Source organism: Fundulus heteroclitus, chromosome 13 (genome assembly GCF_011125445.2).
Source record: "Fundulus heteroclitus isolate FHET01 chromosome 13, MU-UCD_Fhet_4.1, whole genome shotgun sequence".
Classification (NCBI taxonomy): Eukaryota; Metazoa; Chordata; class Actinopteri; order Cyprinodontiformes; family Fundulidae; genus Fundulus; species Fundulus heteroclitus.
The window spans coordinates 18,773,007-18,788,317 of NC_046373.1; the positions used below are offsets into that span (position 1 = coordinate 18,773,007).

General features: G+C 38.9%; 2 long non-coding RNA genes across 2 annotated transcripts; one reads left to right on the top strand and one right to left on the bottom strand.

Annotated features, from left to right (window-relative positions):
• Positions 1 to 3,941: 3,941 nt before the first annotated feature.
• Positions 3,942 to 4,953, top strand: LOC118565548. The gene is made up of 5 exons (XR_004932435.1): positions 3,942 to 4,094; positions 4,280 to 4,341; positions 4,421 to 4,465; positions 4,540 to 4,826; positions 4,895 to 4,953. It is a non-coding gene; the product is annotated as an uncharacterized LOC118565548 (long non-coding RNA).
• Positions 4,954 to 5,112: 159 nt separating this feature from the next.
• Positions 5,113 to 7,241, bottom strand: LOC118565557. Its single transcript, XR_004932445.1, has 3 exons — positions 7,203 to 7,241; positions 5,560 to 5,663; positions 5,113 to 5,318 (listed from the first exon to the last, which is right to left on the bottom strand). It is a non-coding gene; the product is annotated as an uncharacterized LOC118565557 (long non-coding RNA).
• Between the last annotated feature and the right edge of the window lie 8,070 nt (positions 7,242 to 15,311).

Below are 15,311 nucleotides of genomic sequence, written 5' to 3' on the forward strand. Positions count from 1 at the left end.
TGAAGGTCACATAAAGATGATATTTTATTAGATGCTATTATAGATGTGGTGAATGAAGGACAGAATAGTTTCTCTCAACTGTAGGTTTACTAAGAACCAAAAAATCCCCTCCCTACGCAATGATACTTGTAAACATTGCTTTTGGTTGCTTTGTTTGTTGTTTCTTTCTCTTTTACCTGAAAGTAAATCTGTTGAGCTTTCTTCGGTAGTATGAAAGCAATTCTGAGCGTTACACCACCAGACAGGATAAACCTTAGATATACAAGTGCACTCTCAGAAACACCCACAGGTGCTTGGTGCTGACAGATTCACCTCTATACAGATAAACCCTATAATCAGCATTGGCTGCCACTAAATAAATATTGTATTAAATAATACTGCATGTTTTTCTGTGATGTTATCAAAGTTGTTGGTTGTTTGTACCTGTGGTACTTTTTTTTTGGTTGTTTTTGATGTTCTTTTTATATCACTTTCTGCAGGTGTAGAAGCAGACTTCAAAGATTTTATCTTGTTCTCTTTTTTTCTTTAGCTCTATTTTTGTTACTTTTCTCCCTTTTAACGTTTTGCTTCATCTTTTGTCTTCTTTTCTTTCCCTTTTACCTTTCCATTTCTGTGTCCAATTAAACAAAAGAAGAAGAAGAAAAAGGAAAATAGTCAACACAGTTATCGCTTTTATGATGAAACACATTCCTGATCCATTGGTGTTTATGTTGATTATCATCTGTGTCTTTACTTTGATCATTTTCTTGTTATGTCTTGCTTTATGTAAGTTCTATTCTCTGTTGGTTATTGTTAGTATGGTCTTGCCATACAGGTTCCTTCCCTTAGGCTCTTTATTGTTTGGTTAGTTTAGTTTATGTTTTTCAGTATTATTTGTGATCCTTTTGCATTTAGCTTGTTTCCCGATCTCTGTTTGACATTTTCTTGTTCAGGTCCATTTATGCTGATTTGTCTTTTATACCCGTTTTGATTTCGGCTCTTTTCTTTTGTCTTAGCTGTTCCATATCTCCCCTGATTGCACAACATTCTCTCTCCTTCAGTTGCAACTCATCCTCACTGATTAGCCCTTCTGGTTTATCTGTCATATATTATCTTTTCCCTGCCTCAGAGTATACTGTATATACTTATCGGTTTCATTTGTTCCTCACTGGATCCTCCTGTTGCAATGCCATTTGTTTCCTCACGTTTTAGTCCAGTTCTCTATCATTGCTCCACGCTCCGTTCTCCTTCGGCCAGCCTGTAAATTTGGTATTTTTACGTCCTTCATTCATAACCATTTCCAATCACCATGCTGTTCCCAAGTACCTGTCTGCATGTTGGTCCAGCCCTTGCCTCACAAAAAAAAATTACAAAGATGTGCCCTCTGTGGTACATCCCAAAGGATGTAACCACTTTTGGTGTTATTTTAAAAGTAATTGTTTTAATGCTACTTAGTAAGTGTTCCTTTATGACATAAATGAATATTAGAATTATGATTGCATACTTCACAGAAGTAGTCTTGGCTAAATAATGTAGAGGAGCAGAACCTTTGGCACTATGTAGTCCCCCAACCCTCTCCCCTGGTTGCATAGTTTGGAGCAATTTCCATTCCTGTTAATATGCAGTTCTGGACAAAGATGAGTGGTGCTGCTGTTCTTATACCCACACTTTAAACATATTTTGGAGGTCATTACTTGGAAGAAACAGCTATAAATGAAAACCTTAAACTTTGTGTTACCTGTAGGTTACTCAGTTGCTATGTCTGGGGGTTCGTGTAACTTTTGGTAACAGTTTTTATTGAAAATTGTTGAGCTGTGGCCAGTAATGGTGATAAAGCTGAACTGCATTGTCATACTATTCTTGCAATAGTGAGCTGGAATCTAAAATATGTTTATTAGGACAGAAACTATTATATTAGGCAGATCATGCACATGTAAATTGTTCCAATTAATTTTGTATGACTCCTAAGGTGATTTGATGAATGTTTTATAAGCACAGAATGCTGCATTACTTCACAATGTTTAGATTTCCAAGTTAATACCAGATTGTCAGTGATATTTACTCATGCCATATGAGCTTCTGATTAACAAATATTTCTAAGTTCTAAATTCAACACTAAATGAGGTAGATTTACTTATCTAAAAGCATAGAATTTTAGCTGAATTTTGCACTATTTCAATACAAGCATATAACAATATATATATATATATATATATATATATATATATATATATATATATATATATATATATATATATATATATATATATATATTTGCCAGATGTCCCTTGATAAAAAGATTTTTAATCTTAATGGTGACTTCCTGGGTAATAAATAAAGGTTAAATTAATAAAAAATAAAGCTCCAGTTATCACATATGGTTTTGAGAGAAAAAAGGGACAAATGAATATAGAATTGTTTATTCTTTATTTTGATTTTGTGAATCATTGTTTGTACTGGACAATTAAAGCATTAAAATGTATTGTAAATGAGTTGCCAAAAGAATTAACATATGCAATTCTGGAAAAAAAGACGAGTGCTGCTGTTCTTTTTCTTAATCTCCCACATGACATATATTTTACAGACATTCTCTTTGTTACCACGGACCAAGACCTGTAGCTCCACTATTTCTGTCAAAAAATATTGGTCTGACTGCATTTCACAGCTTTCAGTATTGTTGCTGCTCAGGATGTTTTTCGTTAATACTGATCACTTTCATCCCCTGCAGTAAAAATATAGCCGTTACTCCCCTCACCTGCCAGTGTTCATAAAATGATAAGATTGTACAAGCAACAGCTTCCAGCAACAACAGATCTTATATTAATGGCCCTTTTCTTCGCAACACAGTTTGTGAAAACATGTTTTTTTATTTATTTACTGTTTTTCATAGCTGAAGGTAGCTCTCACACATGGGGAACTTCTGCCTCACTCAAAGAGAGCTTATTATGATTGACAGCAAACAGAGCCTGAGTTCTGTATTCCTACTCAACACACTGGGATGCCTGCACATGCATTCAACAAAATAAAACTTGTTTAGGTAGCAAATGAAAGATAAATATATAAACTGTTTTACATTTACTGTTCCACCCACTCTTCTAGTATGGCCCTGGGCAGGTGCCAATATTGCTAATATCAATAACCATGTGACTGTTTATGGTTGTGTAAGTATAGTTACAAATAAAGTAATTAGGTTTAGGTTCTGTATCAGTTTTGGAATAGTTTGGGTTTTATTGTGGTTTGATTTTGTTTTATGTTATCAGTTTTTCTGGCCTGCTCAGATCACTTCTGTCACCAGTCTTAATTCAGTTCACCTGCCAGCATTCTTTCACCTCTTAGTCACCACCCCGTCACGCCCCTTCTCCAGTCACCATCCAATCAGCTTCACTTTACTTCCAGTCACTCCCCTTCCCCTGATTAGCTCCACCTATGCCAGTAATTAGTTTCACTCCATTCACCTGCTCACTCCCCTACTTATACCTGCCTCTGCAATCTGCCGCATCATTGTTTTTTCCATGCCCATGGGTGAGTTTTGTCCAGTAGTTCCTGTTCCCTGTTATGTTTCTCCTGCCTGATCTGACTGCCTGCCTTTTTTGTCTTGGACTGTTTATTTACCACCAGCTTTGTTTATGTCCTGGGGCCCGTTATTTGTACATTGCTTAAAACATCCAAGATCAAATGAGACATTCAAGATGATTTCATCCAGCTAATCCTGATCCGGCTAATTGGGTTCTTTGAAGACACCTGTTTATGATTAGTATGGCTGGATTGAGTTATCTGAGATAATTGCACGTTCATGCATTTGTTTAAAAGGGGAAATGTGTCGATAGTAGAAACAATGATCAGCAACGCTGCTATTGGCTGTTCGGCATGGCCGAACCTCTTCCTTTTTAAAAGCCACTATTAAATTATGTGTTTGTCTGTTTCTAACAGCCACCAAGAAAGAGGCTGAAAATGAAAAAAAACTGGTGGAGGTCATGCACCACCACACTATACCCCAGCAGAGGACCTGTCCCTTGGGTTAAATGAACACCAGGCCAATGTGGAGGGCATCCCCGGGGGGAGCTCTTCCTCAGACCCAAAGCCAGGGACCAGTAGCAGCAACACCGTCATTACTGGTAGGCTAAATGAGCTTTTAATTCTCTTAGTACACTGTAACATTATTTGCTGCTGAACTAAATTAATATTATTTCAACCATTTGTGAAAGTGCAAACTTCAAAACTTTAATAGAAAATGTTTGAGTTAATGATCACATACTTTTTACAGTAGAGTTCATTCTAATTACCCCCCCCCTCTGTGCAGTTTTACAAAGTACACCAACACTTGTACCTGTTGCCAAGCAAGTGGTGGCTGAGGCATATGCGGTAAGTTGTGTACATTTTCCAACTTGCATAAAGGGAAGATATTGTAACTTTGTAATGCCCATTTATTTGCATTGCACAGGACATGGAAGACACCCTCTCAGATGACTGTCCTTTGGAGGAACCTGTAAGGGCATAAATAACTTTACTCTAATTTTATATATACTTGTGTACCTATTCTGTTTGCATTGTGAGTTTCAGGAGTCCATAGCTGGAGAAAGGCTTGAAGAGTCTGCACAAAGAACTGATACAGAGGTGGACAGTGTTGTATTTTTACTTTTGTTGCATTGTGGCATGTTTTGACTGTCTTTTTTTCTTTCACAAAATGACACAGGGAGACATCCGTTCCCTATATAAAAGGCATCTTCACCAAACAATTGAGTATTTGGAGTTGAAAAAACGCAAATTAAGAGGAGAAATTCGTCTTGACAACTTGAGAAAGAGAGAAATTGCACTACAGATCGAGTTGCTTCAAAAGGAACTTCAGAGTAAGTTTAAATGCACCATTTGACACATAGTAGTATTGCTGACTTTACATAACTATCTCTTATTGCAGGCAAGAGATGACTTGCTGCCTGGTCTCCATAAAGAATAATCGCTTAAATAAAAATACAGGAACTAAGCATATTTGTCTTGTCTTTTATTAAACATTCAAAAATGGTGTTCCGCAATTCTGTCCCGTGCAGCTCTGCCACTAGGTTGGTCCAAGTGCACTGGTCGTCATCATCAGGCTGCACCCCCCCCACCACAGGGATCCTCTCTTTCTGATGTTGTGCAACATGACACATGCAACAATGTCACAGGCCCTGTCAGGTGCATCCCTCAGACTTTTCAGACACTGAAATCTTTCCTTCAGTTGTGCAAAGGTCATCTCAATGTGTGCCGGGTCTGTGGTCCAGGGTTTGGGTTGGGGAAGGGTGTCATAAAATACTGCCTGCAGGCATAGCCCCTGTCTCCAAGCAGGATCCCGTCAAAATCCCCTGTAATGGAAAACGCAGTTTTGTTAGGCTCAGCATAAGTGTGTTTAATACTGTGAACCTGACATTTATGTTCCCTTACCACATTCAAATGTACATAAATGTGACTCTCGAAAAATCACATGCCATCTAAGAGATTTTTAGTTGGTCAACTACATAACTTTTGATTCCATTCCTTTTTTAAAAAAAAAAAAAAACAAATGTATTGCTAATCTGGAAAATTTTAAATTGGACAGCAACTTACCTGCACATTTACACTGTGAACCCCCTCTCGGTTTAAGAAATCCCCTTCATTTGGGCCTTGATGGGGATGTGTGTAGTCTATGGCACCAATCACATTAGGGAAGCCTGAAGGACGCATACAGTAAGTCACTTTTTGGCATGGTCATGATTGCATCTCATTAGCTATAAATGTACCTGTAATACCAAAATTCTGCTTTACAACCTGGGGTCTTAAGTGGCTTGGAAATGCTACAAAATCCCTAAAAAGAAAACTGCAGTGCCAGGTACACTTTGCGAAATGCACGACAGACGGCACTCTTCACCAAGTTCTCTGCATCGCCAATAGTGTACAGAAAAGTGCCACTCGCAAAGAATCTGAGGGCAATGCACACAGGCTGCGCAGTTGTAAAAGCCTGACTCCTCCATGTTGAACACTTAATGTGGGGTTCCAACAAATTAAATGACACCCTCACGAGAAAAACGACATCTCTCCACAATTACACTGTTGCTCTGCGCTAAAGGATCCTGTCTGTCTCGCAATACGCGATTAATCCGAAAGGCTCGGCAAACTATTCTTGCACCTTCCGCAACAGGTTGTCGTAAAAATGGACATGGCTACAACAGACTTCCCTATCTCCTCCGCTTATAGAGCTGCTATCTAATCCTGTTTACATGAAATAAGCTGCTCGCGAGCAGGCTTAAGTTTGCGCACACCTGTTGCTATGACAGCAAGCCCAGGATGAGTTTCGAAGAACCAAACGATCCAAGATCATGCCAAATCGTCAATTAAATCCAGCTAACTGAGTTAGCGACGTACGAAGAACGGGCCCCAGGCCTTCATTTTGGCCTGCCTGTTTTTCTTGATTCCTGCTCACACATGTTTGGAAATAAACCTTCTTAAAAAAAACGTACCTCTTGTCCGGCTGAATACTGGGTCCATCTGTTCCTGATCATGACAATATTAAGTGTATTTCAGTTTTTGTGTTTGTACATTGAAAGGCACACGTCCTTGGACTACAACAAACTAATAAACCTAAAAGCCATTTGGTTTAAAAGTTCAGTATTCAGCTCAAAAACCTTTTTGATGCCTTTATGTATTTACTTCATGGAGCGTGCCCAAGGCTAGAGAAACATTCGGTAACAGGGACACGTTCAGGAATGCATTCGGCTCCATTGTGGGTCACATTTTTTGTCATTGTACAGTTGCTAGAAAAAACACCAAAACACTCAGATGCAGAACTTTAGAATTTGTTGGAAATTGACAGGACACAGGATTTTTCCCTATATGCAAAAAGGCTTGTTTGGACTTTATGAACAAACAAGAGAATAGTGGGGGATAATTACATAACAGTATTATGCAAATACATTAGAAAGGCAAACCCCAAGGGTAAATTCAAATAAATCTTCCTTAAAATTGTTTGCAGTCAAGTATGAGTTTTAACTAGCTTCTGAACATCAGCTGTAGCATCAGAACAGATGCAACTGGTAGCCTGCGTGCCCCTTCCGGCCCGCGCTTGATTGCAATCCGGCCCGCGAATGACTTCTTTGTAAAAAAACAAAAACAAACAAAAAATGTAACTGTTATAATCCCTGGCCAATGTTAATAATTTACTACCTTCTGATGGCCAGTTACAAGCCCAGTCCCAATACTCACACAATACTCACTGTGGCTTGATGGGTTGAGTAGTCGTCTTGCAATCAGAAAGTTGGGGGTTCAATTACTGGAAAAGTGATACATAAGTTCAGTCTATTTACCATTTGCTAGACCATGAAGTGTGTGCTTGGATAAGGTGCACAAAGGTTCAACTGTGCAGGTTACAAGCATGCAAAAATTGCAGAATTAGGACACAATGGGTTACTTCATCAAAACTGGCTAAAACATTTTTAAAATTGCCACAAGCAATTGTTTTATGGAGAATAAATCGCAGAAACCAAAATTTGAGAAGATCGGGCATAGTAGAGAGAGTATTGCCATGGGGAAAAAAAGAACTGAAAATAATATTGTTATAAGATTTAACCAAAATAGATCTAAAATGACTAAAAATATCTAATATGTTGTGTACCTTCAATCAATGATAGCAGCTTGTTGTGACATTGTTTTCTTTTGTTACAGAAAAAAGTAAAAAATAATAAAGAAATGTGATATTTTTTCATAAACATTTGTTTATTGTGTAACAGCTTGTGTGGTTAAAAATCACCGTCGCAGACGGGAAGCATAACTGGTTGCTGACTTTTTCAGAAATACAGTCACTTTCAAATAAGACAAATAGACATGCAAATATTTTCAGATTTTTATATATATATATATATATATATATATATATATATATATATATATATATATATATATATATATATATATTTATAAATCTGAAAGCAGAGCAAACAGAGGGTGTCAGTAAACAGAACAGACACCTAAAGGTATACTGGACAATCTTTTTTTGGCTTCGAGCTCTGGGAGGATATACTTATCTATCGGTCGTCCCAAATGCTAATCATTGTGATGCGTGAAGCCAATGTGCGTGCACGGTCCTTGCTAGTTTCTTCTTGCTGCACATGTGCCTTTTTAGTGCTTAGGTATCCAGTGAGCTTTGGTCCTAGCCATTCATTGTAGCTCCACTGCTCTTATCGTATTTGTTGAAAATGGCGGAGAGTCGCAAGAAGCGAACCGTCTTACAAGTGTATGAGAAGAAGAATAAGACCAGAGTGTATTTGGGAGATTCTTTCACGCGATCTCCCTGAGAAACGGAAGAGCTGATAATATGGTGTTACGCGCATGCAAAAAAAAAAAAGGACTTGGGCATTTCTTACCAACATTTCCAGAAAATGAATCATCTGCTTTACCTTTAACTCATGTTTCAGATCTGTCTCTATCTAGCCCTGCCCTGCCTGCACCCCTTACACCAATGAACAGATAGAAAAAGGAAGACCAGTTTAAACTGAAAAATATTGAACAAATGAAGAGTCCCATGACAACCCAAGCCTAATAACACAACAGTGTCTCTCAGGAGCGCCCTTTGGGTTGCTGTACTGTGTTATGTGTTGCAATATTGTTTTGAAGAGAAACATTTGAGTTTACCATGTCAGCCATAATGCTTTTTTGTATTAGCTGCAACTTTGCTGTCTACTAGTTTTTAACCTAAGGGTAGTAATTTGAAATAGAAACACCATTATAGGTTTCTGTTGTCGTCTTTGTGAACAGAAAAAAGTAAAACTGCCACATGTTTTGGCTGCTAAAGGGCATGAGGCTCATGCATTTTCCTTTCATTTGTGTTTATTTTGAACGACAACATGGTGTAAAAAAAAAGTGTATACATATTTTACTAATGTTTTCAGTTTTACATAAAACTTGACCTCTTTCTTTGACATTTCACATTTGGGTTCTGCCTATTGCATTTCGGGTTTGGTGCAGTAAAATAAAACGATTTAATAGGTAGCAGATTATTGCAATGCTTTTTTTTTTTTTTTTTTTTTTTTTTTTTTACATCATGACTTCAATTGTTGAATGTCTGCCCCCTGAGCTGTTGGTCTTCAGTAACTGTGGCCCCCTAAGCATTTTAACGGAAAAGCCCTGGTCTAGAAAAATTACATAACGTTGTAGTAGAAGACTAAGCGCCGTTCTATTGGTGAAAAAGGGTTGTAGGAAATAGTCACAGGGAGCATGCCAATAATGTTGATGGTGTTAAACAGTTATTTACTAAAACAATATTTCATTCCACATTAAATAAATTAACTCACATCGAATTTTTAAGTTTTTACACGTACTTACCAAGGGTTACAAAATAAAACTATAAATACAACCGTGGTTCTTTTTATACATTGCAGATTTTTAGATTCCACCGTTACTGAGTCAGCACTCTTAAAATCAAACCTAATGCAAACTTCCTTTTAATCAGACACTTGTCACAAACGTGAAGACTGCAACTTTCCAGTGGAAAAGGGACAGACCTCGCTTAACCACCAGAACTGTGACGGCTCTATAGCAGGCAGTATGCTTGAAAGCAAACGCTGGTTTGCCAAGGTCAGCCCCGGGGTGCTCGCCGATATCAATGCCTGTGAGGCAGCACTTTTATCCACAGCCAAGACTCACGCTGCTCCCTCGAGCTCTGCCTCTCCTTGCTGTGCCACCTCCCCTTGTCCCCTCTGGATCTGCAGGCTTAACTAAGTCAACCGTGTAAGCACATCTCTCCCACCACTGGAATCAGCCTCCGTCGGGGCCCCTGCTTGCTTCGCCACACAGCGCGCTTAGGGCACGCACCGCCAATTTCCGCTAGAAGCCAGACAGACGTTCATAGAGTATTCCCCCCCCCACACACACACACACACACAAGCACCCTCCTGTGCTCTGAGAGACCTTTCCCACCTCAGCATGTTGGTTTCAACCCAGAGGTTCACTGCCATTTATACCACAAGACGAGTGGCAATTCAAGGCAATTCTTCCACAACCCACTAACTCCAGTTTGTTTCATTTTAGGGGGGGAAAACTTGTCCAACCCTATCAGGGATTTTAGAGCTGGAGTGCCGAACGGAGCCTCTTAATGTCAACGTCGAGAAAAATGGGAAATCTCTCAATTTGGCATGGGCCACGCCGTGGCAGGAAGGCGAAAACGTGATGGAGTGGGAAGGTTTTAAGCGGCAGGAAACCCGGTGACCTTTCTCTGTTTTCTGACGCCTTGACTCGATTGCCCTTTTGAAAATGCTAATTCCAAACGGTCCTCCAAGAAGGCCCTTGGAGTGCCAAATAAAAGGCTGAAAAAAAGACCACTAGCTTGGTGTGTTACGTGGATACAGACGTTGTTTAAGGAACCTGTATGATGGGAAACTAATTTCTCTGCATGTTTAAGTAGCGTCAAATTTCTTCAAGGACTCTGGCAAAGAAAAACGTCAATTCCATCCTAAAGTTTAAAAGGCCAATCTTAAATACGTGAATTTGTTGTATCAGATTGGACAGTATTTATAACCCCTAAAATAAAAAGTTAAATCTATTTTGTTTGGATTTTACATGCCAGACCAACACATTGTTGTACAGAATAGTTAAATAGAAGCTCTTCTTCAAATAGAAATCTGAAAGGTGCTGTGCATTTGTGTTCAATGCCCTCCCCCAAGGAGATGCTACAACCACCTATCGCTGCAGTTACCCCTGTTGGGTTATGTCTCTAACATATTTTCACATCTACTGATGGCAATTTGGGGCCATTCTTCTTTAAAAAACATCTCAAGCTCACTCAGATTGGATGGAGAGAGTCTGTGATCATCAGATTTTCATCTCTTGTTACAGATTTACCATTTCTGGACTTTTTCACAGAGTCATTGCAAAAATATGGATAAACTTTGATATAAATCAATTTGTTATAGCTCTGGCTGTATGTTTAGTGTTGCTGACCTGCTGGAAGGGAAACCTCTACCTCAGCCTCCAGGTTTTTCAGCCCCTAACAGGTTTTCTTCCAGGATTATCCAAGGCAAGGCAAATTTATTTGTATAGCAGATTTCAGTACAGAGGCAATGCAAAGTGCTTTACATGATTAAAATATAGGAAAATTAAACAGAATAAAAGCAAATTGTAATAAAATGTAGAAACAAAACAGAACATGGGAGAACAGAGACTAAAAGCAAACATTAAGCTTAGGAAAAGCTTCCCCACAGGATATGCCGCCACCACCATGTTTTACAATGAAGGTAGTACTTTAATGGTGAGGAAATACCCCCCCCCCCACCACCACCACCATTTTAAGCATTTTCAAGTAGGCCAATACAATTTTGTTACCTTATTTCCCTATGTTATTGAAAATTAGACTGTAAGAGATACTCTCCCTGCCCAGCTTGTCTGTGTCGGGGAACGGCTGTGAGTTTTATAAACTAACTCTGCTTTAAACTTCTCCCCAACACTATTCCTGACCTGCCTGCTGCATTTGTTGGTCTTCGTGATTTATTTGGTTACAGATGTTTCCTAAAAAAACCTCAGAGGTTTTTCACAGACCTTCACAGAACAGCTGGATTTATGCTGAGATTGAACCACACACGGGTCGAGTGTAAGCCATATGTAGCTGACCTGAGGTCACTTGGTTGAGCTGGATTTTTAGGGATAAAGGGATGCTGTACACAAATGTATGCCAAACACTTTCTTATATTTATTTATAAAATTGTTGGAAACCAGCCCATAATTTTTCTTCAATATCACAAGCCTGCACTACCTTCTATGTATCTACCAAATAAAATCCCAATCAAACACAGAAGTTTGTAGTTGTAACTCGTCAAAATATGAAAGAAAAAAATTCAATTAGTATGAGTACTTTTTCCAAATGCGCTAAAAGTCTGCATTTTAGGAAGGATCTTCTTTTTTTGTTGCACCTGTCCAATCATGCAAATAACGCAAAGCTGCTCAGTTTCTTGAGCTCTACAAGTACACACGAAGAGCAACTTAATTATTTGCAATTTCCTTCATTCAATGGGCCGCAGAGGTGTGCAAAAAGCAATGGAAAGCATAATTATCTTAATGGAAGACTGAGATGCATGCCCTTTGTAACACAAGCACCTCTTAACAGCCAAATCAATAGCACACTACGGCTGTGCCCTCAGCACAGGAGTGGATCACCCCCATCTCCACTATTGAGCACTGATGATCATAATAAGCAGCTTTGATGCGATTCACATCACCACAAATAATGAGGCATCCTCGTCCTGGAAAACACTATATTAGCTTTCAGCTTCTCTCTCACAGCAAAGTTCAGTGTAAATGCAGCTTAACAAGTTTTTCTTCAAGCCTCTCCAGGGCACTGAATCCCAGTCATTTACTTCCTTCTTTCTCTTTGCTTCCCTTGTACGTTGAGTGGCATTTTTTTCAGAAGATTAATTAACAATCATCGCTTCATGAAGAACTCAGTTTGGCAGTGTGATAGGAGCAGAAATAGAACAGAATCTGATGGCTGTGTTGCAGAACCCCCTGCCCCCTCCCCCCAGCAGTTGTAAGATGGTTGCCATGCATGTGGAAAGATATAGCTCCTTTGTCCAGGCTATACACATTGCCTTATAAAAATATCCATACCTTTTCAAATGTTATCACGTTAAACCACAAACTTCATGAAGTGGATGGACAATAATACATGTTATTTTTTTCAAAATGACACAAAAATTTGAAAATGTAAAATATTTTAGGGCCCATTTACAAAAATAGTCCTGTGCAACCAGTTGCAGTCAATGTCACCAAGCAGACTAGGGATAAAAATGTGTAGCAACCAAAAGCAAGGTTAGGTTATAAAAGCCTGCAGCAAGGAAAGCATTAATCAAAGAAGCAGCCAAGAGGCCCATGGTAACTCTGGAGGAGCTGCAGCGATCCTGTGCTCGGGTGGGAGCATCTGATAACATCTGCTATTTCTGGAGGAGTGGCAAGAAGAAAGCTACACAAAGTGACAAACACGTTAGCCATCTTGAGGAACAAAGCCCATGGTCTGCAGAGTAGTACGCCTTTCCTTTTGTGTTTTTGTGATTATTCAATTAGGCAAAAGGTGAGCAAAAGGGTGGGAACCGTTGATGTAATTGAAACAGCAAACGTGGACAAAGTTGCTCTTCTCAGATGAGAACAAAATAATAGTTTCTGGACAAAATGCTAAATGCTATGTGTGGTAAACAATTTATGGTGGTGGCAGCAGCATGCTGTGGGAATACTGAGGAATCCTCTAACAACACAAATCATTAGAGGTAGCAAAGACCAGGACATAGGCCAGGGGTAAAAGTTCACTTTACATTGCGAGAAAAAAATCTAAACATCCAGCCAAGGCTTGGATGAAGTGGTTTAGATCAAAGCATTTTTGTGTGGAAAATGGCCCAGTCAAAGTCTAGACCCAAATCCCACTGTTAATATGTAGTAACGCTTCAAAATTGAGGTTCACATATGCTGCTTATCACATCTGAATGAGTTTGAGCTACTTTTAGTTTCAGTTCTCTTGTAGCCAGGTTTCTGTGAGACAAAATAAATCAATCTGATTATCAGAAATCAGAAATCGATTCATTAACTAAAAAAGTCTTTGGAGGGAGAGACCTTTATATTTAATATACCACATTTTATTTCTTTATTCGAGTGGTATTGATTCTTATGACCTTTTTATGATTTGTTCCTTTTAGATCAGTTTTTGATCTGTTTAGTTTTGGCCGTGGGAAAGACACCGTCTCAATAGGATAATGGGTGGTTAACTGTACAGAAGCTGCAGAGAGTTGTGTTAAACTACGGCTCTGCTTCCTGGTCTGGACCCTGGGTTGTCAGCATTTGGGAGAACTAATAAATCCGGCCAGATTCCAAGAAAGAAGAGCTGCACCATCCAAAGTGGGATGGATGCCGTCTCTCCGGATCAGACCAGGTTTTCCCCAGAAAGTTCTCCAGTTATCAGTGTAGTCCACGTCATTTTCAGGTATAAACATGGTCTAAAAAACATGTCCCAGTGACAAGAAAAATGTATATAAAAATATCACTGGTACTTTTAGTATCATTTAGTCGTGGAAATTCAATGCAATAATAAAAACAACAACAGAAAAACTGCAAAATATGAAGGAATAAGGAGGATGAAGAAAAAAGAATTAGGAGGAAGAAATCAAACAACTTTTGACAGAGTTGCTTTTGGTTTTCATACATTGTAAAGAACAATTAGAATTTTTTTGTCAGATTTTTGTTTATTTATTTGCCAATTAAAATGTGAAAATAGAGCTATTATTCTGTTGCTGGTAAATTTTCTAATACAGTTATTTCTGTCATTATTTAATTCCAGATGGTTTAAGTTATTTTTGTCCTTGTGTCTGAAGTGTATTTAACTTCTCTTTATAACCACACAGAGAAGGCACCTTTCTCTATCACAAGTTATAGTCTTCTTAAAGTAAACGGTTTCACTTACGTCACCCTAGTAATGTGACAAAATGTGAAAACTTTCAAATGAGTTTAAATGATATATCGTAACCGCATGAGAAGCCGTGTCAGCAGGGTGTCTGTGAGCTATTAACAAGAAGCACTGACTTCATTGGACCCTAACTCCTCCTTACCAGAGTCCTGACTAACAATCCTCCGAGGAGGCGTCCCGTCTCTGTACGAGAGCTTACTGCAAAGCAGACTGCATGGCTAGCTAAAATGGCTCTGAGCATCAGTTTATTCCCCTTAGGCTCATAACAACGCTCACATTTAACGGAAGAGCATTTTTATGGCAGCCATTCTATACAGCATCCGTGTGAATATTGATAGAACTACGTCAATCAGCGAGATTCATCCTAACATGCGATAAGTGTTGGAACAAACGGTGCAGGACCCCCTGATTTATGGACAATCTGTTAGCTGAATGGAGTTTGTTTCCTTCCAAGCACAGCAGCCATTACTATGGCCGTATAATTGAAGTGAAGGCACTTGAAGCTAGAGCGTAGATGTATTTGGATTGGTCATAGTCAGATGCAGGTAGTTTGTAAGATGTCCCAAATTTTATAATTCCCAATTAAAATTATGAAATATTTGCTGAACACATCAAAACAAAGGCTTCTTTTGTAAATTTCTCTGCAGAGACACCTTTCTCTGGGAGCTATAACTCCCTTGTTTATCTCTTTTCTGACCCATTTGGGTCGTTTTTAAGCTTAAGCCCTGAGACAGGGGACTTATAATAAACAGCAGCCAATCACAGATTGTGTGCAAGGGGACCATAAACAAAGCTGTCCCTTCAAATTGCCGTTACTTACAAATTCATGCTTTGTCAGCAGAAGATGGACTTTCACATAAAAATCTGTCGATACAGCAGCCTCCCGTTGAGG